Source organism: Heliangelus exortis, chromosome 4, assembly GCF_036169615.1.
Source record: "Heliangelus exortis chromosome 4, bHelExo1.hap1, whole genome shotgun sequence".
In the NCBI taxonomy this organism is placed as follows: domain Eukaryota; kingdom Metazoa; phylum Chordata; class Aves; order Apodiformes; family Trochilidae; genus Heliangelus; species Heliangelus exortis.
The window spans coordinates 14990206-15017880 of NC_092425.1; the positions used below are offsets into that span (position 1 = coordinate 14990206).

Consider the following 27675-nt stretch of genomic DNA (forward strand, 5'->3'; position numbering starts at 1 on the left):
AGGTTTCCCTGTGTTAGAGTCAGGACAGCTAATCCATAGTGGAAATAAATAGTACAAATCTCTAGTGAAAATCTTACAGTACAGAGCTTCAGTGGAAAAGTCTATAAATAAACAGAAACAGAGGAGCATCTGTTCCTTGATATTCCATGGAGCAGCTTATAAAAATAAATTCTGCATTAAAACAGCAGCCAATAGAAAAAAGAAAAATTACCTGAAAATGGAAGCCCCCCTGAATAGGGAAGTTTAAAAGCCAACAAGCTCATCTGACTTGAAAATTAAAGAATTGTCTGAAATAGATGTTGCTATGGAGACAGAGACGATTAGCAACCTGGGACTGATCTCATTGGTCTGCTGCTAGCACAAGTTGCTTGTTTGAGTAGCATTAATATGTTGTCTCATGCTGCTTTATATGCTGAGACCATCTGGCATTACTGATATTCAAAGGTGCAATTCTGTTGTGCAAAGAGTTGGTCAACATTGTTTTATTTATGCTTGTAAGACAAGTTGCAAGAGTCAAGAGGTCACTTGTCATGCACGAAAAGTATTCTGAATAGTCAAAACATACAGAGATGAAGTGGGGCTTTGGAAAGCATCACAGGGAATTTCAGAAGTTTGTTTTATATTAATTCAGTGCACATTTAAGGTATTCACTGTACAAACATGTAGTTGGGTATGTTTCTTCAGGTGTGTATGTGGAGGAAGCCAATTTTCTCGTTTCAAAAATAAGCTTTTTCACTGGACACCACAAAGCTGCTTGAGCGCTACAGCTCCACCACCTTGAACAAGAGGAGATTGTGTATTAATGAAAACTATGTTGTAGGGTTAGGTGAACAAAATAAGGTCAAACTAGGCCCTCTGGGTTACTTCAGAGTTCACGGTGTCAAGAAGAAATATTTTCTTTTAGTTTGTACACCACTGAAAATATATTTTGTAGCAAAGTATTTGATAAGAACAACTGTACAGACTAAGATAAATCTTATCTTTGATCTTTTTATAGCTGGGAGTCTTCATCTGCTTAATACCACTCTGGAGTGGGACTTATCTTCCAAAGGAGCTTATATATGGCAACATTCGTCAGATGAATTTTCACAGTTTTTTCCTTTGATAATTATCATGATACTTAATTATTCTCCAGATGTGAATGGTTTAAAGCGTGACCAAATAAAAGCCAGAAAATGTGTAGGGGTTTGTCTTTGGGCTGAGCATCGTAGGAAAGGTGGCTGAGGGAGAATTAGCTGGAGCCTTTTTTCTCCTGGACAGACTTAAAGCCAAACTGATCTTGAAGTTATATCTTGGCAACGAACACTATGAAAGCATAGGAATGGAAGCATTTTTTACCTTCTCACGTTACTGATGGTCTGATGTTACTTATGGAAAGCATGCAAATGGGTGTTCAGCAGATGTGTAACACTTGTCCATAGGCATTGATCTGATATTCATTGGATAGTGATGGTGTTACTGGGTAGTACAATAATAAAATGGAACAAAGACTTGGGGTTTATTTCACAAATCTTTATGTTTCAAACTTTTGTTCTGGAACTCTGACATTGATGCCAAAATAAATTATTCAAATAATTTCAGCTCAAATGTAAGACCCAAGAAATACGTAGCTGCGGATGTCCTGGCTCCTTTAAATATCTTTAGAATTATTATATTTGATGCTTAATGTTTTTACAGCTTAGTTCTGTTTTAACTGTATCAGAATCAATATGGAGCACTTGAAGAAAGCCAAATAACTTATCACCCTAGCCTACTCCCAACCCCCAGTTCCTTGTTTGCAGGTCAGCTCACTGACTTGATTTTTAGTTTTTGTTTGGGTGTGTGGTTTTTGTTCTTTTTTTTTAAGCCTGTCATCCAGTTCTCTCTAAAACAGTGTCTGAGTGCAGCTTAAGGGAGCCTTTCACCCTGAGATCTTGCTTGACATGATACAGACAGGACTGCAGCAGGAGTACTTGCTGCTGTTATCCCTGAGCAGTCATCTGGTGTTACCTCCAAATGTCTCACACCATTACTGATGTCTGCCGAGGCTCACAACACACCCAGAGTATGCCACACACTTTCACCCTCTTGTGCTATTGAAGTCAGCCCGAGAGGCTGTAGCACAGTCTTCACATGATAGCTTTCAACTAGATAAATATACAAGTAATTAAAAGGCATCCCATGGGCCCATTATAGCCTTGTCCAGACTTGGGGATGATCAGATTGGACTAGCCCTGAGCAAGTGAGGGTGTCAGCCACCTCCCCTTGGCACGAGGGCTCTTCTGGGTGCCCTTAGCAATGAAGGTACAGCTGCAATTGTTGGTTTCCAGTTTTGTAATCCGAAATTACAGTTACTTGAAAATTATTTGTGCTTGAAATTTAATCTCTGAGGCTGTCTATTTTGTATAGATTGTACTTCATTCCTTTGCAGTATTTGGTTTGTTTCAGTTCTTCAGATACTGCAATTTGACATATCTACATATATAATACAGGATTAATTTTTTTTCTTTTTCTCCATTCCATTCATTTCAAAGGATGCAATGCCACTCCATTCTGGCTACATTTCCATAGTATTAAAAGAGCCTACTGCAGATGATTAAATTATTCACAGATTATTTCAGGGTGAAGAAAGATTATTGGATTGAGGAACAATAACATCTGGAAGAGCAGTTAGGCTACTTAACATTTGCTAAGTTGCAAGGTTTGTGACATGGACTATCTGAAATTGAAATAGTTGCAACTAGGCTTTCTTGTCTCAAGTGCCCAACACTATTCTTTAAATCTATTGTTATTGTGAAGTCATATGACTATAAATTAATTTATCAAGTATTTTTGGATCTGTTTTACTGGTAGCCCTGAAAACTTATGATAGAGAAATGTGCCTTTTCAATAACCAGTCATAAATGGCTAGTGACAGATTCTTCTCACAATCCCATTACAATAAATATGTAGAACCAATAGAGCTATTTTAAGAATTCATTTACTATATTCAGAAGGTTACATTAATTAATAAAATTCCATATTATAGGGACAGTTTCAGAAATCTGTAGTTGGAAACAGCTGAATCATCGTCAGGTGAAATGTCTCTTGAACAAAGAATCAGTAGGACTCCAGCAATGCTGTTTATAAATGTAAACAGAGCTGTTGTTCAATTTATGTTTCCTAAGCTTTTTCTCAGGTGGACTGCATCTGTGGATAGCATTCCAGTTCTATTACAGTAATCACAGTGAAATCCCTTTATAAGGTCACTTTTGAGTGCTTAGATATTACTCTAAAACCTGGAAAAGATTTATTGCCTGTCTATACTTCTGATTTCCTCTGCATCTTTGATAAGGGTGTTTGTTCTGCTTGACTCAGTTTACCTTTTGGGACCCTGGAGCAATAGTGCTTGCATGGCTCGCAGGAGTCTGTGAGAGGGAATGTTTTGCACCAACACCACAGAAACTGAAGACACTGGTTAGTACAGTCCAATCCATTTTTCATTTTCACCTTCCCAGGAACTGAAAGGATTAGGGTAATCTAAACTAAAAATATTAATTTGACATGGCCAGAGGAGGTGGAGTCTCCTGTTTCAGGTCCTGCTTAAGTGTTCTTTAGTGCCCTCTCTAATGATGAGCAACATTGGCTTCTGCTCTTATTCATCCTCTACTGGCTAGAACAGAGTACAGTGTCAGCAAAAATTAATAAGGAACATTGTAGCAAAACCTGCTTTAAATTGCTTTTAAATAGGTATCACAGATCTCATGGATTTTTCTCCAGCATAAAGTAAGTTGGTGTGAAGACCTTGAGCATCATTCTACTAACAGGAGTTTTGATGAGAGCTGCAGTTTGCAAAGGACAGGTGATCATCCCCAGCTGAACAATTTACAATTTGCTTATTGTTGGTGCCTGTCATCTGGGAGCACTTCCTATACTACTCCTATTAAAATTAGTTGTATGGACATGGAGTTAGATATACCTAACCCTATTGCTGATATAAAAAATGTTGGTTGAAATCTTTTGAGTTCCCGGTTCTAATTTAAACACATTGCATACGGGAAAGCTGTAAATGGAATGTGTTTTTTTGATACAAGGAGTAATTTAAAGCATTCTCCTCTCTCTTTTCTTTTGCCTCCTCTCTTGTCACTGTTCCTATCTTTGTTTTTCCTCAGTTGTTTTTTTTTTATAACGGCAGTTGTCTTTTAAATGCAGTCTCTGAAAATACAGTAAAGGTGAAACAGAGGAAAGGAAACAGAAGGGACTAAAGAAAATGTGGCTTTATAGATTGTGTAGACTTTCAATCTTCTTCAACGTTAAGGCTGCATTATAGGGTGTACCAGGATTATGTTGTCTAGAAGGAAGATGTAGCTGTAATTACAACAAGAACATGGCACTTTAGTAAGCAATCTGTTCGTAACATTGTGGTTTAGAGCAGAACTTGCCCTTTCTGCAGTAGGAACTCTAGCAGAATCTCAGAAAAATTGAAGCAGCTGGGGTTGTAAAAAGAAATGTACATTAAAATGCCAGGGAGAAACCACAGGCAGGGATCCTCCTATGCCATTTATAGCTTGTCATTAAATGTCTCTTTGAAAGCTTAAAATGGAGATAGAAATCACATCTACATTTAAATGCAGCAAAGAAATAGACAAATACTGACATCAGTGGTTCAGCAGACAATGAGATGATTGCTGCAGTCTGTACAAAATGGGATTTATCATTGCAGTAGTATCTGAAGAGAAACCTCTGAGAAGAAAAGCGTGCGAGTGCAAGGGGCAGTAAGTGTACAGTGTCTTACCTAGTGTATAGGAGTGCAAGCAAGCAAACAAAATACTGTGATGATTTTGCTGTTACTATTGGTACAGAAAAAAATGCTAGTTTGGTTACTGAGATTTTCATGCACAAAGTTAACAGGAACGTGGGTCAAACCCTTTCATCTGGTTGCCTTAGGTGAGGGCTAGCTTGATTTCAATGAAGTTGCCATCCTCTTCTTTTACTTTCCATTTGGTTGCCTGTGTGCTACTCTGTTGTTTGCAAAAATGTTGAGATTAATGCAGCATAGCTGCTCTTCACATTTACTTGGCCAGTTGGGTAGCATTTTTAATTTTTGAAACAGTTTATCAGAAGTGCACTAAGTGCATTTCAAGAAATGTATGCTGAGTTCTTTCTTCCAGCTTTCCCATTAACTGTTACACAATGATGAATGTGCCTTCCAGCAAACTAGTCAAAATTAAATGGCATGAAAATCTGTATGGGTTTCACTTCTGCACAGAGTGAAGTCAATTGGAGCTTTGCAAGTGACATCAAGGGATCCAGAGTTCAGCATTCTACCTACTCTGTTAAGTACTATGGAAGTGAGATGAGAGGGTGGGCTCTATGTTCCTTCAGAAGCCATTATTGTTAATATAATATAAATAATATAAATAACTTATAGGTTAAAATCACATGTGACTGCATGTGTGTTTTCATGTGTGCATGTACCTTTTATATAAAGGATCCCTTCTAGAAAGGAAAAATTCAAATCTCTCAACCATTGGCTATGTAGAGGATCCCTTTCTTGGGAGCTGTAGCAGAAGTTTATCAATGTAGAATTGAAGGCACATCCAGTCAGTCAAGTAATTGCTGAGGTAATCTTTAAAGTTCACTGACTACTCAAAGGTGAAAATATATTTAAAGATGGGAAAAATTTACACTAGTCCTTATCTTAGGTAGGACTTCCATTAAAAGCTAGAGATGTAGTAAACTTTCCAGGCCTTCATATTTATGCTGAAATTACTTGTTCATAAAAAAATGTCATGAAAATGCAAAGAAAATGGTGGTAAATACTCCATTTTAAAATAGCACAGGCTACATTTATTTCCCACAGCAGTGAAGTCTCATGGAGACTTCCAAGTTACTATGGGCAGAGCAGGCCAGGAAGCAGCCAAAGAGCAAGTGAATCCCAGATAATTTGAAGATTTTTAAATGTAAAATGCACAGACACAAATTAATAAACATCTTGTGTTGCAAATTGTTTTGTCTTGTTAACACTGTGCACAAAGGCTTAGCAACAGATAGGATACAGGAAGCTCATGTTCTTTCCTTGTTTCTCTTCAGTTCCATACCTAATTTGTGAGGTTCTTCCTTTCCTGATGTTATTAGCAAAACTTTCATGGTCTTCAGTATGCACAAAATTGATATTCTGATGCATTTTATTTCCTGTTTGCTTGGGTATCCCTATGAGCAATTATAATTTCAGACTACTTCAAAAAGTCTTTTTTTAATAAGCTCCTGCGAGAATTAAAAAAACCCCAACAAACATTGAAAAGATCTTCTGAATTCTGTGGAAGTTAGTGTCCTCAGGGAGGATTCTTGGATCAGCTTTCTTGCTTAGCTTGCAAGAGTGAGGCCAATATCAGATCCTGTCTCACCCGAGGGCCGAGGCACACCAGAACACCAGAGCCATGGCAGAATGAAAGGTACCCCCAAAAACCAGAATTTCAAATGTTCATGTTGGCTCAAAAGCCATTGAGATTTACTAAGTTTAAACTGTTCAAGTCAAGAGCTTGCTTTGTTTTCAAGTCAGTAATTTCAAAGGACAAAACCATAAATAACTTTAAAAAGGAAGTGGTCTCCGAGAATGGGAACAAAATATCAAAGCTGGCTTTCTAAAACTTTCTCATGTATTGAACAGCTAAGAGCAGATAGGTTAGAGGCATATGGTGCATCTTGAATAACTGTTTTATTTATTCCTCTGCAAACGGAGAGAAGAAATAAAACAACCTAATGTTAAAGTCTCTGAAAGATCCTTAAAAAGCCACAGAATTCTCTGGGGAGTGTTAGTGCGTTGCTATGTGAACAATTATAATGCAATTGCAGAAGATGTTTACTGAGTGCTCACTGTTCTAGGAAGGATTTGCTGTAGAATATATAAAAAGAGAAAGAAGTGTTTTGATGCCAGTTAAAAAGATCTGTCCAGGTTGTGAGATTTGTGCGTTGTGTTTACTCTTAAGGATGATGGCAAGCCTATTTACTGAGACTTGAACAGACTCTAAAAATGCTGAAGAGTTAAAAAGACACTCGAGGGCAATTTCATGATATTTAATTATTGATACATGTGCAATATATATGTGCAAAGGACAAGTTTATTCAAAAAGAAATGCACAGAACCATCCCTTTGTAGGGTGTCTACCACGTAACTAAAAGTGTAGTTGTACTGAAAAGGATACTTTTTCTCAAGTCACTGGATCTAGTGGTATTGATGAAAATCTATTATCAGAGGTTTTCCTCAAGGTTAATGCAGCTTTTTCTGAGGGTATTTTGAGGTGACTGGGATTGTTGGTTGCTTATTTGTATTGTTAGCCTGTGCTTAAATCCGCATCTTGTCACTGTTGTCACCCACTTAGTTTAAGCTTGTTCATGCTGCTGTCACACCTCCAATTACAAGATTTCCTGACACAGTATGCTTGCTGAAATTGAAATGATGATGTTGAATGTTCTCATTGTCTTTTTGATGCCACTATGTTATTAAACTTCTTAAAATGGATTTTTTTCACATTTCCCTAATAATTAAAATGAAAATAATTTATTAGAGTAGTCAAGTTGAATATAATTATGCTTATTGTAGTTTAGGTAATGTTTTTTTTCTTCAAGGAAAATGTTGGGAATTAGTGTAAAACCTGAGTATAATTTTAAGTGTTTTCTTGTGTTCCTTCCTTCTTTACATTGTTATGATGTTTTTGGGTTTCTTTCATCAGAATTCTGGAAGGAAATTCGTGATCTTTTGTTTTTTCCCATGTAAATGTTGACCTGCATTTGACATGTCAGCTCATAATGTTGTCACAAAGTCATGACTGATATTTCAAACCTGTGTTTCTGTGAGATTTCCTCAGAAACCAGGAATCATAAGTAGTGTTTGTAGATAACACTATGGAATTACGTTTAACTTATAAGTGGAATGCAAACAATTCATTAAGAAGTGTTTTTAGGTAGTTACTAAATATTATAATTTTTAGAATGCTTAGAAGAGAAAGATGTGGGTAAAACTACATAATTCCAGTAAAAGTGAAATCCCAGTATATATGATTTTTTTATTGGTTTGACTTTGGAGAGTGATCTGTAATTGAAACAAAACTGTGATCCATACTGTGGACATCACTATTAAGGATACTTTTTCCTTAGTTTGACTTTATTCTACTTGTAAAAAAGGTGGATGCATCATGCCTGGGTACAGGGGAAAAATGAACTGGACTTAATATGAACATTAATGTACTGCACATCTCAAGTGCAAATAGAAGTTGGTTTCAAGATTTATTTTTTAGCTATAGGAGTATGGAGATGGAGGATATAATGTAAAAATATTAGAAAGGAAGTTTAAAAATGGTCAAAAAAGAACAGCACTAAGCCTATAGAGGTAGCGGCCAGAATAATTTTACCTTTTGACATGTAAACAGGGACAAAGAGTGTCCCAATGCAACTGATGTTTCATCAGTTCCCAGTGCTTGAAAAGAAAATCCCAAGATTGTGGTCCTGTGGGAGGCGTAGCACTGGTTTTGCTTTGCCCCTTGCCAAAGCCATAAAGAGAAAAAGTGAAAGAATATTATTCTGACAGTAACTTGAGAGAATGAGCTGCTGCTCTCTTGGGTGTCCAACAGTTCCCCAGTGAATGGATGCTAATTGCTGTGTCAAACAGTTTTTTTCAGGCTGGATGGACAGAAACCAAAGGGTAGGGATTAGGACTAAACAGTGGTGAGGTCACATATGAAGACTGCTTTTAGGCAGCGTGGACTGCCTAATCAGAGAGAAGGTAAGAAACTGAGTGAACTCAGTAGTGAAAACATGGTTTATGAGAAAAAGGTGAAAAATGAGATAATAAAATAATAATCACACAGTGAAACTTTCCTCTCCCTTCTGTTTTACTTCAGAGGATCTCCAGTTGCTTCAAATTATTTCTTTGCTGTACTCAAAAACATGAGCTTGACTCATGGAATAGTCTTCCTTGTAAGGGGCTGAATTTCAAAGTGCTGTTTTCCAGCCACTGTGAAGTTACTCCCTTTGTTTGCTGACAAGCCTTGCAGCAGAATGGAACTGAGGCCTTTCAGAGGCTGATATGGTATGTTTTTTCTCTTTCATCTTATTGTCTGCCTGGGGTAGGTTATCCTGGACTTACATTCTTCTTTATAATTGTCTTTATTAATCAACCTCTTATGGCAGCTTAGTTTAATTCTCCCTGAAGACTGTAATGTCTTCTGAAATATTTTGACTTGGTGGAAAAACCCCAGTGTGATTATCTTCTCCAAGTGTATTTTAACCTCAGGAAATTCTGGCCCCCTGTTCCCCAGACTGAAGAGCATGTAACTGCTGCAGGAACACATCAGTGTTTGTATTTCCTCAGTGGTTTGCAGAGGAAAATCTTATTATGTATTAAAAGCTTCCTTCCTTTTGAGAGTTTTTTTAAAAATATATGTTTTTTTGCTTCTCCTCTAAGTTAGTAGTAACAAGATGCCTCTCTTGCTCTTCCATTTCTGATATTCTGTAAAAGGAAGAGAGTTAAAAACCTACAGGTGTTTCTGAAGGAAGATGCCTGCTTGGAAGTTCTTGGAGGAAGCATACTTAGTCTCAGTGCAACAGCACATACATGTGAAATGGCTGATGAAGGTAATTACATGGCCATAGCCTTAAAATTTGTAAAGGAGAAAAAGTGTGTTTTTCTATACTCCCTTCAAGCCCATTATGATGAGAAATGAAGCTTGTGTGCACTGCAAAGGAAAGTAGTACTTATAGCTACTATGTAAACCTTGACAGGACATACTTGAAAAGGGCTACTGGGAGCGTGCTGCACAACCTTTCTGCTGGAGGGTCTCTGGTGAGGCCAATCAGCTGATAAGGGGGCAGCACCCAGTCCGGCCACGAGGGATTTAAGCGACTGCCAGGAGCACCAGCGACCCGGAGCGTGGCGAACAGGAGCAGGCAGAAAGTGACACGGCAGTTAGGGAGGCAGTTGACACAGGCAAGAGGGGTACAGCCAGCAATGGTTTCAAAAAAAGCAAAAGCTGTTGCTGTTGAGACCAAGGGTGTGTCCACACAGATGGAACCCCTTAAGAGGAACACGAAGATGGACGTAGCTGTCCAGGCCTCTGGCTGTGCAGAGTGTTTAAGCCTGGTGTTAGCACCTGAGGACAGTGTGAGTGGAGTCTGTGTGCGATGCGAGCAGGTAAATGACTTGCTGCATGGTGGCAGAGCTCAAGGAGGAGGCAGAGAGACTAAGAAGTATTAGGGACAGTGAAAAGGAAATTGACTGGTGGAGTCACACCCTTTTGACCCCAAAAGAATACCAGAAGGAGATGGTGAAGCCCTGCGCCTCCTGCCATTAGGCAGTTGACGCAAACCAGGGGGATGGGGGGGAATGGAAACAGGTCCGTCATCGGAGAGGTAAAAGAATCCCCTCCCAACCTCCACCCACCCCCAGGTGCCCTTAGAGAACATATATGAGGCTCTGGACTCAGAGAATCAGGCAGAGGACAGACAAGAGCAAGATCTGTCTGAAAGGTCTCCTGTTCGCCCCCCTGTCTACCAGACAGGTTACAACATCAGCTACAAAGAAGAAAAGAAGGGTAGTTGTAGTTGGTGACTCCCTTCTGAGGGGAACTGAGGGCCCTATGTGTTGACCGGACCCATCCCACAGGGAGGTCTGGTGCCTTCTCGGTGCCTGGGTGAGGGATATTAGTAGGAGACCCCCCCAGCTAATTCGGCCCTCTGATTATTATCCACTGTTGGAAGTCCAGGCTGGCAGTGATGACATTAATGGAAGAAGTACCAGGCTGATTAAAAAGGACTTCAAGGCCCTGGGTCGATTAGTTGATGGGACAGGAGCACAGGTGGTGTTCACCTCAGCTCCTGCAGTAGAGGAGATGAATGAGGAGAGGAATAGGAAAACCTATCTCATCAATAGGTGGCTAAGGGATTGGTGCGACCGGAGGAACTTTGGGTTTTTTGACTATGGGCCAAATTCCAGCATACCAGGTGGGCTTCATCTATCTAACAGGGGAAAAAGGACTTCTCAGTTTTCAACAGTAAGACGGGTATCCTGAGGACAGCTGGCTTCTGGAGCCTATAGAAGGTGACAAGAATCTAAACAGCCCCCCCTGTAGTATAGAAGGAAGCAGTCAGTGACCTATTGAACTGCTTGGATCCCCACAAGTCCACCCAAGGGTGATGAGGGAGCTGGCAGAAGAGCTCGCCAAGCCTCTCTCTATCATCTACCAACAGTCCTGGCTCACTGGGGACATCCCAGATGATTGGAAGTTGGCGAATGTCACGCCAATCCACAAAAAGGGCTGGAAGGAGAACCCAGAAAACTACAGACCCGTCAGCCTGACCTCAGTGCCTGGCAGGGTTATGGAACAGATCATCCTCAGTGTAATCACACAGCACCTGCAGGATGGACAAGGGATTAGACCCAGCCAGCACGGGTTTAGGAAGGGCAGGTCCTGTCTGACCAACCTGATCTCCTTTTATGATCAGGTGACCTGCCTGGTGGATGAGGGGAAGGCTGTGGATGTGGTCTACCTGGACTTCAGCAAGGCCTTTGACACCGTCTCCCACAGCATTCTCCTGGAAAAGCTGTCAGCCCACAGCTTGGACAGGGGCACTCTGCGCTGGGTTAGGAACTGGCTGGAGGGCCGGGCCCAGAGAGTGGTGCTGAACGGTGCTGCATCCAGTTGGCGGCCACTCACCAGTGGTGTCCCCCAGGGATCAGTGTTGGGCCCAGTTCTGTTTAATATCTTTATTGCTGATTTAGATGAGGGGATTGAGTCCATCATCAGCAAATTTGCAGATAACACTAAGCTGGGGGGAAGTGTCGATCAGCTGGCAGGCAGGAGGGCTCTGCAGAGGGACCTGGACAGACTGGAGAGTTGGGCTGATTCCAGTGGGATGAGGTTCAACAAGGCCAAGTGCCGGGTCCTACACTTTGGCCACAACAACCCCATGCAGCGCTACAGGCTGGGCACAGAGTGGTTGGAGAGCAGCCAGACATAGAGGGACCTGGGAGTCTGGATTGACAGGAAGCTGAACATGAGCCAGCAGTGTGCCCAGGTAGCAAAGAAGGCCAATGGCATCCTGGCCTGTATCAGGAACAGCGTGGCCAGCAGGTCCAGGGAAGTGATTCTGCCCCTGTACTCAGCGCTGGTGAGGCCACACCTTGAGTCCTGTGTCCAGTTCTGGGCCCCTCAGTTCAGGAAGGATATCGAGGTCCTGGAGCAGGTCCAAAGGAGGGCAACTGGGCTGGTGAAGGGACTCCAGCACAGATCCTATGAGGAGAGGCTGAGGGAGCTGGGGCTGTTCAGCCTGGAGAAGAGGAGGCTCAGAGCAGACCTCATCACTTTCTACAGCTCCCTGAAAGGAGGTTGTAGCCAGGTGGGGGTTGGTCTCTTTTCCCAGGCAACTCTCAGCAAGACAAGAGGGCACGGTCTCAAGTGTTGCCGGGGGAGGTTTAGGTTGGACATTAGAAAGAATTTCTTTATGGAGAGGGTGATCAGGCATTGGAATGAGCTGCCCCGGGAAGTAGTGGATTCTCCATCCCTGGAGATATTTAAAAAGAGACTGGATGTGGCACTCAGTGCCATGGTCTGGTAACTGCAGCGGTAGTGGATCAAGGGTTGGACTTGATGATATCTGAGGTCCCTTCTAACCCGGCCAATTCTATGATTCTATGATTCTATATATCATATATATATGTATATATATATATAGTATATATATATGGATATGGAGCCTATAGAAGGACAAGATGGAGATATATATATATATATATATAGTATAGTGCAGAGCTCCTCTTGAAGGCAATTGAAATGCACTGTGCAGGGGGCAGAATAGATCCCAAATCTCGTACCTAGGCAAGGGGAAAAAGATGTCAGGATTTTAAATGTCTGTTGCTGCTCTGAAGTGTAAACCACTTGCATTGAGCAGGCCCTCTTAAGGAGATAAGGAGTTTAGCCTGGTATTCTGCTTCCAAAATAATTCTGTGAAATTGCCCACATTAGGGCTTGTGTAAGAAAAAAAAAAAAAACCATTAAGAATTTGTGCCAGCAAAACATGGCAGGTTCAGTATCCAGAATCCTCAGGCATAGAATATTGATAACAAGGCAAAAATTGACATTTCCTATATTTGAGAGAAAAATCCATCTAACATAGAAAAAGTGCTCTGAGGGAAATCTGTCTTGCTGCTTTATTGCATTGAAAATAGTGTATCTGCAGAGTGAATTATTTATGGAAGGCCCATCTGTGTTTTAGGACCAGGAGTGATCTACTTCTGTGGTTTGTTGCCACCCAAACTCAGCTGTGTCCGTTATCTTTATGCCTCTTATTCCTTTATAGCAGATAATAAGTTGCAGCCAGTTCTCAGAGTAATAGAGCAATTCCATACCAGAGTACTGAAAGGGTAAAAGCACCAAATTAAACTGTAAGAAAAAATCCATCATGGCAGACTTCCAAAGAGTAAATCCTTTCTATGTGTGGAACAATGCATCTAGTATCTTGTGTAATTAAAAGAAAAAAAAAATCACATTAAAAATGGGAAATGTTACTTACTGAGGTCTTAGCAGCATAAATCTTTAGATGTGTGCTCATACATTTGAGTTGTGGAATTTCTGCACTTTCATACACCTTAGCCTTTCTTTTACTAAAAACTAAATACTGTAGTTAAAATAAATAAACAAATCAATCAGTCAATATTGTGAACCAGTATGGTGATTTCTGTGCCAACTCTTCTCTAAACTTAGTTCAAGCTGCTTTTCTGCTTAGTGTCAGAATCAGGTTTAAGGGCAGTAATGGTGTGTTAATTACATAAGGCAATGATCCTTCTTTAATTCATAGACAGTTTGGCATAGGATGTGAAGTAACCTGATTTGGCATTATTTTGTCAAATCTCAGATGTGCTAAGATGTTTCCATTTTCTGTAGAGTGTTTTGGTTTAGGTTTTTTTTGTTTGGTTGGATACTGGCTCTCTAGCATGCTTGCAGGCTCTTACGTAATTTACTTGAAGAAATAGAGGCTTTTTCTAGCTCTAGCTAGGATTTCAGCTACTAAGAGAGATGCGGTTGAGGACCTAAAAATAGGTGTGGGAAGAGTGATTCAGTCCAAATAAGCTACACTGGGAGACTCTGAAAAGCGGGTCCAGTTTTTTTCTGCTGATGGTGCTGCAGAATTTCACCTGTCTTTGATTTTTGCCTTTCTGGGTCTCCTCTGGGGCATGACAGCTAATTCAGGCTGTCTGCAGTGATGTACTTGAGTTGTGCCCCTCCAAGCAGTGTGGCCATTATTGGCTCTATGGTTTCATCCTGAAATCTTGATTCAAATCTGGAGCTTATCTTTGAAAGGCAATACAGACATCGTTTTCATGCTCTCATGTCCCTCTTTTCCCTCCTTCCCCCCCAAGGGAAGGACAAGTATTCAATATCCACATAGACCTTCCTGGGCTTCTTTTACTTCTTTACTAACCTGGTTTTTAAAAAAGCAGTCGTCTTTCACTCTTTTATGTTGAGATTTACAATAGTCATGGCATTGAAATCAAACTACACATGCAGGGCATAATGAAAATACAGTCTCTTCTTTAAATATGAGTAATTTTCCTGAAGAACTGCTGTATTAACTAGTTCTGACATTGCTTTTCACCAAACTTTTGTTTTCCTTTGTGGGTGAATTTGTGTGTATGCAATCACAATTCAGCAGTCCTAAAATAAAGCCTTAAGATAGCACATTTCCTTCTTTCCTTCATTTAAATAGAAACATATAGCTATAAAGCCCAGTGATAAACAAATAGCAGCTGAACATCACACATGATCCTGCTTTCTCTAATGTGCATCAATATGATACCAAAATGACATCTGTTAGGATATTTCTGTAGTGAAAATCCATGAAGAAAGAGCTCTGCAGGACGTTTGCACAAAGTGTCAGAAATGCTGTTATTTAAGTTTCTGTTTAGTGAAAACATTAACAATAGGTAAGGAACACTTGCAGTGTTCTTAAACGAAAGGTGAGCTCTATGTAGTTCTTCCTCTAGCAAAATTTGCTTGCTCTTACACTAATAGTACAATGAATTGATTTTAATTTTGGACAGTCTTGCTTTCTATATACAAACCTATTTGTTTATTATTTATATTATTTGTTATATTATTTGTTATATTATTTGTTATTTTGGTTTGGTTTTTTTTTTTTTTCATTACATCACAAAATGAGTTGTTCCTTAAGAAAAAAACTATTCTAGTTAATTTGTCTTATTTGAGCTAAATGTTGCTTATTCTGCAGTTTTGGAGGTTATTTGACCCCGACAGAAATTAATTTAGGATTGGTACTTGATTTTATTGCTGTTGAGACACTAACCACCAAAATATTAGTGTACATTAAAGAATTAATTTGTACTTCTGAGCCATTAATAATTTCTCTTGTGCACTGATCAAATTTTCAAAGTGCTTTTCTTCTGCTTGTTATCTGTGGTAGCAAACAACTTCCCCACAGCTGTGTCAGAGGCCATGTTTGATGCTCTTCTTCAGACCCTTCCATAAAATTTCCTTTTTGTCACAGCAGTTCCTAAAGGTGAGGGAGGAAAAGGAGTTAATGAGATGTATGGTAAGATCATTGCCTGCCCTGTGCTTGCCATATGTTTCTATTCTCCTTTTTTTTTTTTTTTTTTTTATTGTGCTTTGATAGCAAATGCTCTGAGAGGAGGTACAGTCTTGTTTGTTCAGTGGCAGCACAGTGATGTCTTTCTGGTCATGGAGGCTGTTAAGGATTAATGATTATAGTGTTATTACTTATATGGAAAGCTTCATGCTGCTGAACTGGCAGCTTTGATTAACCCATGGCTAAGATCCCTGCATGGCTTTCTGCACTGCAGCTGTCCCCTATGCTTGTGTTGGGAAAGAGTTCTGTTTTTTCCCCCAGCCAGTGTTTTTCTTTAAAAAATGCCTGTTCTTTAGTGATCAATACAATAAACTGGATAAGATTTTTTTTCATTTTTGGATACATGTCTTAAGCCACTCACCACTGTCAAGCAATCTAAAATAGGTGGTTTTCTTTTTCTGGGAAAAAACATCATAGTCAGACTATTTTTGCCTGGGGGAAAGAGCTGTAAGCCAAAGCATGAACTGTTCATAACAGGCACACACAGCACATAGCTTGGAAAGCCTGATAAATTCTGGTTTCCGACATTATGCAGTGTTGTTTTAACTTGGTAGCTTATGATTTATGCAGCCATGAGAGAACAACATCTCGATGGAAGTCTGGGAGCTGTTCCTCATTAGGAAACTTTTACGATTCCTGAAATCATCCCTTGGGTTGTTTTTTTAGCTTCTCGCCATAGAAGACTTAGGTTTGCTTTCATATCCTGCTTCCTTTGACACTTAGAGTTAATTATTTGGATCTAATGGGGCCTTTTGAATAGTATGAGATGTAGTTATATCATTGTTCCTCACTTGAAATATTTTATGAGCACACCTCCCTTTTGAGTTTGTCACCTTCATGGGCTTCCAGTTGTGGACAACAAAGTCCAGTGGGGGAAAAAGATTACCCTGACAGCCTAGCATGGCCTTACTTCCAAGAGCTGCTTTGTTTTAAGAAGCATCGTTCTCTAACAAGCAAGAGTTTGAAATACTTGTCTTAGCACAGCAGTAGTAAAATATAAATGTAATTTTACTTTCTGTCTCCCTTTTTAAGCAAAATAAGAGATGGGCAGGCTTATTGTTGTTCTAAGGTCAATGTGCTTTTCTGCAGATGGTTACCCGATAGGAATCTGCAAAGCTGACTGTTAAATATCCACACCCCACTACAAACATGTGCCTGGCACTAATACTTTACGTGCACCTTTTTAGTAGCTTTTCAAATGGTGTCATAATTCTAAATTTCATGCAAGATGTAATTTTCTAATTTTCAAACTTTTATAAATCTGTTGTTTCATATCTGGTTTGAAAAGAAGGCCTCAATGCTTCTCTCCACCGCCTGAAGAATTTTAATATGAAAAATTAATTTGTTTTCAGAGTTACACAAATGCAAAAAAAAATACCTTTGCCAAAAAATGTTGTCTCAATAGGGACTGTATGTTTTTACATAATTTGTAAATAGGTGATAAACTTTTGCTTAACAAAAAAACAAATCAAACCAAACCAAACCAAACAAAACAAAGTAGTTAAATGTGGACGGAAACCAAATAAATTGCATCCGGAAAGAAACTCTTCAGAAATAAAGACTTGATTCAGAATTTTCAGGACTCAGTGAAAAATCTCTGCTCAACATTGTTGCTTTTGTATGAGACACTAATGCCTTATTCTGGAAAACTCCTAAGCATGCGCTTGACTTTATTTTCCACACTAAGCCTTCTGACACTGCTATGCTGAAGGTAAGCGTAAGTTTAATATGCTTCACTGCTTCAAGTCCTATATAAAGGGAGAAGACAAAACAGCTCCCGATGTAATTTCAGCTGTAACTTTTGCTACTGGTGAAGTTAGAAGGGAACATGGCTTTATTGTATAAATACGGAGGTCCTAATGGTTAAAAGAGCCATATCGGGTCAAGCATCACTCAAATGTTTTTGGTAGAAAGTATAATTCCTAATTGCTGGGTTAGTAGCATGTCTTGGTGAGTTTTATGCACTGGGTGCTCTTTCTTAAATTTGTGGCCTTTAATTGAAGTACACTCCTTAATGGACAATGTGGTAATTTTCAGCCTTCCCATTTCTATGTTCCTCTAATCTAACCACAATTTTTTTAGATTATTTTACAGTTTATAACTCTTCTTCTTTATGGCTTAGCAGACAGCTGGAAAATATATACTGAAATAGGCTTTTGGCAGTCATCATGCTGTGATCACAGAAGTCAAGCCAGGATGAAAGTTAAGTAAAATGTATATTAAAAAGTAGAAAATATGGCGAAGATGGGGTACTGAATATTTTAGGAAACAATTCAAGAAGTTTTGTTTTTGTCTTTGAATGAGAAAGTATAGTAATTTGATAACAAAGGCTTTTTTTTTAAGATTATGTGACTAAATAAGGATGAACTACTGAATCATAAGGTGTGAGGGGGTTAATGAAGACAAGGAGCAATGGGTGGCTCCTAGAAGGTTCAGTTTCTTTCTCCCTTGGAGTCATGTGGTTTTGATTTTGTTTGTGAGCTGTGCCAAATCTGTCTTTTCATCTGATTTTTGGATATCTGCAAACCCAATTTCTTTAGTTAAAATTAGAAGTGTGCTTTAGATCTATGAACATGTTACTGAACAGAAACATGAAAAATATTTTTATGACCTAGGAATGACCTCCTGGGTGCCTGATTCTCTCAATGAGGGGTGTTAATGTGTGTCTGTAAGCTGTGCATGCCCACCAACACACAACGGTGGAGAAGTGCTTTTCTTACACTTGGAAAAAGATTTTGCATCCACACTATCCAGTACCATTCTTGATTCAGTCCTTGAATTAAGAATTAGTCAAATTCATGTTGGCTCAAGCACCATATCTTCTTCCCATTTGATTGGAAGCAGTATTTCCTAATCTTCATTCTCTCTCCATTATAGAAATTATTCTTTCCCAAAAGCCCCCAGTGCCTGAAACTGCAAAGAGAAAATATTGCTATAGGGATTCTCAGGAGATACCTTTTAGCCATGGAATGGCTAGTTAGCTGCTTCACGGGGTCTCTAGCCATGAAGAATGACAGGGAAATATGGGAAAAGTAATTGCAACAATCTCAGAATATTTATTAATAAATAAAGACACAAGATGCTTTAAATTAGCTTTTTAAAAAGTGCCAGGCTTAATCATACTTCTTCATTATACCTCTCCAACCTTCTATATCTCAATAGAACTGAAATAAAATGCAATAAATCTGGAAAGTATGGCATGGTTTTGCTCTCACTTCCACTGCTTCAGTATTCATCTGAATCACAGAAGTAGGACAAAATATTTCAACTTCTAATGTTTTATTGCACTTCTAAAACACACAAATGACTACACAGGAATCATGGTGCATACACTTAAACTGATGCCAGTAACAAAAGCCCTTTAGACTCTTAGTAGGAAAGGAATTGCCCTTAGATAACATGTACATTTTTACCAATATGGTGTATCCTTCTGCAGTGGCAAGTTTGTCTGATGTACTGCTAGTAACGTAAAAGAGAAATAAAGTTTCAAGTGGGTTGAAAGAGACCACAGAAGATGGATTTACTGTACTGATCAGAGGAAAAAAAAGTTAGACATTGGTAGGAAGAGCTACTTGGTTTCTGACCCTGCTGGTCATTTCACTGTAATGTTCTTGGCATATTGGAGGCATAGTGGGTGTAACTATAGGAAATGGCAAATTATTCACCCTTTTGTGAGGAACATGCCTTTGAACTAACGTCTCTGCTTACACTGATTATAAACCCTAGGTTAATTCATTTTATATCAAATTACACAATGCTCTATTGCCATATGTAAAGCTCATTATAAAATATCTCGTTGCTCAGCTGCCAGTTCACTTTCTGATCTTACAGGCGCTGTTCAAAGACAGGATTGTGTCTTCTGTTGTCCTTGACTATAGATTTGATTGCCAACAGTCCCCCCCTCTCTCCTTACTTTTAATACAGAACTGTCTTACTAACTACTCTTTGGAGGGAAATGCTAAGGAAAGCTCTAAGGAGAGCTGAGAAGATAGCCAAGCTTGTATGTTTCTTCCCTATTTGAGGAAAAAAAAAATCTGTTCTTCAAACATGAGGATATGTGTCCATGAGCAGACCCAAAAAACATTACAGATGTTTTTGTGGAGCATTTGTTTCTATCTTCTGAAGGCTGCTCTGTGTCTCACAGCAATACAGCTGTGCTGGGGCTTGCAATGTGGGATCAGTATCCATATGGGAATTTTTTGTTTGAAACTCCTTCATCTAAAGGCAAAATACCTCCTTGAAAGCCTTTTGGGTTGATTCCCATCTGTTATTGAGATAAAGGATTTGTCTGGTTCAGTCATTGCCATTGTTATTTTTGGGTCAACAAGCTGTTACATGATTCACTTCTTCCTCTTATGCACTAAGCTTGATTTTATTAGCCTCTGCACTGGTTTAGCTTCCTCTCTGCGTATATTGTCTTGCTAGGATTCATCACCTGTTCTGCATTTTTTAATGGTTAAGTTAATATGGGGGGCATTTTCTAAATGGTATCTCTATTTCAAACATGTGAATGTGAAGAAATATACCTCTTCCAAATATCAAGATCTGCATTTCAACCTGAACGGGCTATAAAGATATAATTAAGGTGTACAATTACAATACCAATTAAAAAAAATTTACATACCATTGACAGATTCTGAAGAGTTGCAATGTTTTGAGATGTAGTGTTGGACTACAAATCTTGATCACTCTACCCATTTACCCTTTTTTTTTCCTTCTGCTCCATACTGATCTGATTTATCCATTGCTGTCTCAAGGACAAGTGTGATTTACTGCTGATTCTCACATAGCATTCATACCTTAAAGGCAGAATATTAGCTGCTAAAATCAGGATGCATGTGAAGTGCAGCAGAAGAACAGATCTCAAAAAGCCACTTTCTGATGAAGATTTCACACAGTTTACCAGGTTTTTAGGTCTACACTGCAGCCGCAGGTTTTTTTCTGGTGAAAAAAACCCCAAATCCAAATCAATAAAACTTCTCCAATGATGGAATTCTGTTATTTAAAATTCTTTACACCAAAAGGATGATGCTTATATAGTGTTAGGACCGAAAGAACTCACGTGGGTATTTATTAGTTACTGAGGATAGGGACATGAATCAGGTCATTTATGTTCTGTTGTAAACGGTTTTCTCTCTTAGTCATTACAAGTCAATCTTTCAAATTTTTTTTTCCCACAAAGGACCAAGGTAACAGCATAATTAGCTTCCACAGTTTGTCTGTGTCTTTCTTACTGTAATTAATTTTTTAAAAGGACATTTTGTAACTCGTTTTGTAAACTCCGTGGGAAATAACCCCAAAGGTAAAATCAGTAAATATTAGAGCTCATATAAGCAAGCAAATCTAAATAAATGTATCTAAATAAATGTAACAGTAAAAAAGCCACTCTTACTCTGTAACATGTTGTCTACATGAGGGACTTGTTAAAGATGTACATTTATGGGGAGACTTTATCCCTCTCCATCTGCTAGTAATGACCAATGCACTTTAGCATTGGAACCCTGGACTGACTTCACTCCTTAAGGAGTCCCTCTTCAGATTTGTCCCTCTTCAGATTTGCTTTCCTGCTGGGTTAGTCACAACATCCATCTTTCCCAGCCTGGAAATAACCTCCAGGCTAGCTCGTGCCATGCTTTTAACCACCTGTGTGGCAGAGGGAAGCCACATGGCAGTGTTGAATTAGGCCCATGTAACATATTGAAAAAGAACATACTGAAAAAGAACTGTTTCCGTCTTTTCATTGAGTTTTGTTTATTTCCAAACAAAAGGGGAAAGCTTTGCTTTTGTTTCTTCACCTTACTTGTCCAGTATTTCTGCCTGTCTCTTGACTCTTGAGTTTGAGATATGTATATAAGCAGGCTATTTTCAAGTGTTATTTTTTCACTTTGTGAAATCAGGATGAGTAGAAGCTGAGCCCAAATGTGTCTCATGCTGGTAACAAGCATGTGAACTAGTTTAAAAAGTTTCTCATGTTTTTTTTACATGCAAAAGGAGTGAGATAGGCAAGCTCAGTCCTTTTGAAGTGCTCTAGTGGCTGGCAGGTGCTTTTGTAGTTGAAGGGAAAAAGCTGATTCTAGAGTTTGCTGAGGGGAGAAAGCTTGTTAAGTGAATTTGACAAGGAACCATCATAAATACAGGTTTAAATTATATCAAATTTCTCTTCATCAGAAGGTGTGCTTTGATGATGGAATTAAAATTAACTTTTCTCTATTTGCCTACTGAAACTGGAGGGATGCTGTGAGTGTCTTTGAAATGAAAATTCACTTGGTCACACGTAGTTATCAGCCCCCCCTCTTACTGAGTGCAGTGGAAGAGATGAATTGGATCAGTTGTGTCCCACACCCGGCATCAACAGGGACATGTAGATACTTAGTTGTGTCATCTCTGTTCTGCCAGCATCCTTCACAAAGAATCCCAGGGGTATGTTTTGGTCCAGATTTTTTCCTAGCAGTAAAATTGAAAACTGGGAGGTGAAAAAAGATAAACATAATTAGTCTAGTGCTATGCCACAGACTGCTGGTTCATTTCACATTTGATTTCTGGGGAACATCATCTTCACTGCTAAGCTAAATATACTTGCTACTGTAAGGATATAATGAATTACGTAAATGCAAAGTTCTATTCAGTTTTCCTAGAGCATGAAAAACGCAATGTAAAGTAAAACTGATCTGGTGAATCCAATTCCATGTATAGATGGTTAATTGTTACTTCTAAAATTCTGATGAAAGGTAAATCTTTGAACTTCAGAGAGCACATGCACAAAACCCTGATTTTGTGTAAATGTGACATTTCAGTGTTTTTTATTGAGTTCGGAGTTTTGATTTAAAGAATGATTTAAAGAATCATCAGCAATTCTCTTAGATAGCAGCATCAGTTCACACACGGCAACACAAGGCTAGCAGGCAGAAACTGTTCTACTCTGTGGTAAAGCTCTGAACACTTTTTTACTTCTGCACTGTGCAACATGTCAAGTACAGGGTGTTGCAGAAGGATCAGCACAGGGATGTGCCGTGGGGACTAGTGGAGCAGAGCAAATGCGTTTCCCACTTCTATGGGTTGCTGTACCAAGTTCTGTAGCTGCAGGGGTGAGAGTGGGCTGCTGGAAACCTGAAGAAATTGAGTCACGCAGAACCTTTTCAGTGGAAGGAGCTGTCTTGAGTATGAGGTAATCTGTCTGGAGAAATTAATTTCCAGTGCAAAGACGTAGAAGATCCTATTTTGAAGCCCAGCTGATAGAGTTTATATTCAATAGAACAGAGCTCACATCTCAATTTCTACATCTCAAGGAGAGCAGAAACATGGCTGTTTGCTTTGTATGCTTTTGCTCTGTGTTTAATGCGCTGTACAGACATTTTTGTTAGTTTTAAGCAGTAGTGTTCAAATAATTCAGAAAATTTCCTGAAAGACCTTGAGATCAGTTTTGAATCATAGCTGCTAAAAACCAGCATGGTTTTTTTTAAAGTAGGAGCTTGACAAAAGATTCATGGTTTTCTTTTCCTCTTTTCTCAGTGTATTTATACTCAGCTAATGGTGAGAAAGTGAAATATTGGATTTTTCAAAAGCCTCACTATTGACCTATTTTTGCACTCAAGGAAGCTATCGGTGAAACTAGCTGTGATTTATCTTTCAGCAAGGTCAGAGCAATGGTTCATCTTAGTAAATATCACCCTAAAATTATATAAAGCCTATGCAATGATTTAGAATAACCAATATTACCTTGCAGTTCTATCTTTCAATGCCTTTTCCACACAAGTAATGGAGATCAACATTTCTAGTGAAATGCTTTTGAGGCTAGTTACAGACTAAATAGTTTATAAATTGTTAGAAACCTAAATTTTCTAATTCTTTCACTTTCCAGTCTCACCTCCTCATTTATTTTCTTCTATCCATCTCATTTTTTCATATACAATAGAAAAACCTATTTTAGAATCCTGGGTTTGCCATATGGTTAATCTCTAAAGAATTGCTTTCTCTTTGAACTGCGAACAAAAATGTGGAGTATAAGAAAGTCTTCAATCACATTTAATGAATTAATTTCTTGCCAGCAGGGGTTCTGAGAATTCTCCATGTCATTTATTTACAAGAAAACTTTACTGGTTGCTGTATGAAAAATGACAAGTATCTGTAAGTAATCAAAACCACTAAGTCTGTTATTTTAGGAACATTGCTGGCTTTTCCCCAAGAAATGCAGAAAAGCAGAAGGAGTCTAGTTTTTAAGGGTATTTGATGCTGATTTGCAAAACCTTTCATTAAGCACTTAAACTTTGCAGTAGTTAATTTTTATTCCTTCCCTATGGCTTCACTTCCACAAGTGAACTACTGTACAAGTTAAGGTTAACTCCTTGACCTTAGAGCATAACTAGTGGCATGACATTACCTTGACTCATAGTCATTAGTAATCAGGTAATTAGTAGGGGCTAAGCTTTTTGTCCCTACATTTGAGAAAATTACTGTCTTTACTGTACACATAACTGCCTAGCTGAAAATGGCAGTGGTTAGTCATCTTTAATTGGATGACCTGTCTAATATTAATTATGTACACACTCTTCCTAGAACGCTGCAGAAGACTTTAGCTGACAGTACCTGCAGAATTCAGTAGTGACATTTCACACGTCTGTCAGGCACCAGAAAGGCTAGACATATTAAGGTACCTTTTCCTTAATCATTTATCAGGTTCTAATTTACCATGCAGTCAATCTAATAAGGATGTAAAGCCCTCTAATAGCCATAATGATATGGCTGAGGTTTCACGAGAGATACTGAGGCATTTAGAAATTTGATTGCTGTATTTAATTTCTTACAATTTGCCCCAAAAGATGTTAGAACCCACCCATTCTTTTGCTGTCACAAACATCCAGGTTGAATTTTGTCTGTGTTAAACATTTGTAAGTGTCATGCTTACATTGTCATGCAAGACATACTTTTGCTTTTGTGAATGAGAGATTATAGTTTGAAAAGTTATTGTCAGAAAATGAATAAAATTAAATAAGAATTTTAAATATTTAAACAATGGAAATATTCCTTTGTATTTGTCGTATCTCAGATCATGGGGCTCCATAAAAGGAATTGTAAAGGAATAGTTATGTTATTAATGCTTCTGCCTTAAAGCTACCTTCAGTTCTCTGCAGTGGAACAGGAACAAGTCTACTGGTTTGGAGAAATGTTTTAAAAGTTAATCAAATTGAGATTTACTGAGTCTTTTCATAAAAAAACCTAAACAATTCTGTGAGGCAATGACAATTACAGAATCCTGTGAAGGGTGATAAAGGTCTGCAGTAAATGGCTCAGGAAGGATTAATGGAAAGAGCATCTCTTTCTCTAGCTAAGCAGCTTGCTAGCAAGAGGTGACCAAAGGCTGTTTTCCGGGGAAGCCTGAAGCTTTTAGAGATAATGTGGCAGGATATACTCAATGAATAGACCAGGGAACCCAAAAAGTGAGGGGTGCTGGTTTAAGGACTGGACAGCTGGCATCCTTCCGTGTTTGAGGTGACTGTGTTAGCCCAGTGGGGTGGAGGAGAAGGAGCGGGTTCCTTCAGGAGCTTTACCAGGCCTGGCATGTTGGTTGCATCATGGAGTAGTTCACTAAAATGCAGACAGCTGGATTTGCTTAACTGGACCAACAGAGCAGTGGTCTCAGCTAGCATGCTGCCTTCTAGCTTGGACTTCATGGTCCTAGAGAAAAAGATTATTAGGAGAGGATTTAGGTAGAAGTGACTCAAAAAAAGAAAAGAAAAAAAAAGAAAAAAAAAAAAGGTTTTTAGTAGGAACACTGAGCTGCATTTTTTTTCTAACATGAAAGGCAGAAATGGAAATGCAAATTAAAGGCTTCATTTACTGCAAAGTTGTATTAGTAGATAGACACCTATGGAAGCTCCTTTGGCTTTACGGGCAGTGTGATGATAATTAATGACTTTAGCAATATTGTTCCTTTACCCAGAATGGGCTCTCTGGCTCTGCCCATGATGGCAAGGGACAGCTAAAGAGTGAACTGTTAATTCCCCTGCAACTAACTTGTAGTATTAATTTGTTTCCCTGAAATAAATAGTAAAAATCAAATTTATTCCCCTTGGATCAGCTGCAAGGTTTAGATACGAGAAAGACCCACTGTTGAAATGCTGAAGAGTTTTTCTAAAATTGTTTGATACAGTCTGAAATTCAGTATTATCTGATATTAAGCAGAAACACAGTATTTCTTTGGATGCTGTGCCAGAGGAAAGAGAAGAGGCAGTGCTGGGGGGAGGATACTTCCCACACGTGTGGACTATTCAGCCCTGTTTTCCACAGCTAGAGTATCGATAGGAGATGGATTTCTCTAATTCATAGAAAGGTGTAAGGAAATGCCCACGGGAGCTAAAACACAAGCACAAAGTTAAGTTTTGAAGTCTGGCTGTTATTTAGCTCTCTGTTATCTTTGCCTTTCTGTCCTTTTGCACTCAGTTTTGGATCAGTGTTCTAACTCTTGGTTTGTTAGCAGAACGTGGAGTTCTGTTGACTTCTCACTGCCACTGGGATTCTTTGAGGACTGGTTTCATGCTTCGTTTTATAAATAATGACATGTTTTCTATATCAGTCTAAAAATGGTCATTATTTCCTTTCACTGAAAATCATTATCTCTTGTTTTGTGGTATAGGAAGCGCTGATTTCCAGATTGAGTCCTCTGTGCCACAGTGGCCAATATATTTAAGTGTTCCTGGTTATTCTTCCTAAGGAGAATGGAGCAGATATATTCAGTTACTTTTTATGAGGAAGACCTTCCATATTTCCAGTGACTGTCGTTACCTATTCCTGAACTTCTTTTAGCTTTTACCTCCTTTTAGCTCCATTTAGGATGGGTCATTACCACTGAAGATGTGCTGTAGATGAGGCTGTACTTTTGGTTCACTGTAGACTCTCTTTTTATGAACCCTTCTTAACACTGTTAATGCTTCTTTGGGGAGAGGGCAAGCAGTGCAGTATAGGAAACATATCTCTCTATTTGTTCATTTGAGCCAGGCCTGTAAAATTCAAGTGAGAGAGACAGGCAGGATTAATGCACAGGGCTGGGAATTAAGAAAAATTATTATTCTCTCCTGCAGGCTTCCTTGGTGATGTCATAGGGAAATGTAACCATGTTTCTATTTGCAGCAGTAACAAATTTGCCTGTTACTTTGTGAAGCACTTTTCCCATGTGTAAAATGCCAATATCCATATTCATGAGTATTCTGATTAAGAGACTATGTGACCTGTAGTGCTGCATATTTTATGAAATAGTATCCATCTTTATTAATGGGATCAGGTAAGAAGAAACAGTAAGTGCGAGCTTAGTGCCAAAAGAGGAAATGGAGGTTTGCGGTCACAGTGATGCCACTGTGTGTGTCCGATAAAAATGAAGCTATTTCCACAGGAAACTAGAAAAACTCTAACCTGTCTGACAAAAAATGTCAGAGATGATTCCATATGTACAAAGACATCTCAGCTGAAAGGAAAGAACTCATGGTATTAAGAGCCCTCTGTCTGTTAGCGTCTTACCACCGCATTAAGGTTAACAAGCACAGACTGAAGAGACTGTGTGCTTGATTAGTGATTATTTAGGTCTCGCTTGTGTAACACTCTTCCTGGCTTGAATTTGACCCTGTGATAGTGCTAAAGGCTATTGCAAAGTGTGCTCAAAGACTATTCGGAGCATATAGTCAGCACAATGTTTGATTAAGGCTCTTACATCAGATCTGCATTTTAAAAAGGATAAGGAAAAAGGGGCTTTAACCCAGAAAGCAGCATATTTTTCAATTAAGTTCCAGACAATCCTTTTAATCCAATTCAGCTATTTACATTATACTAAAACCTCTCTGCAATTAAGGCTCAAAATGAAGTATTATAAAGGTCATATCCTTCACAGCTTTAGAAGATGTGTCTTGTGTATTTTTTCATGTCTAGGGTCATGCGAGTGTGACGTATGAGCAATTGGGAATATTGGGCTATTTATATATTGAATATATATATATATATATATATGAATTTATGTAGAGTATGTGTTGAATACATATTATACACCTAATATTATGTATGGATATACAACATATG

The 27675-nt window shown here is 38.8% G+C and overlaps 1 protein-coding gene across 1 annotated transcript in view; it reads left to right on the plus strand.

Moving 5' to 3' along the window:
- CPE (carboxypeptidase E) overlaps window positions 1–27675 on the plus strand; it is a 56026-nt gene that overhangs the window by 11479 nt on the left and 16872 nt on the right. The window lies entirely within an intron of this gene.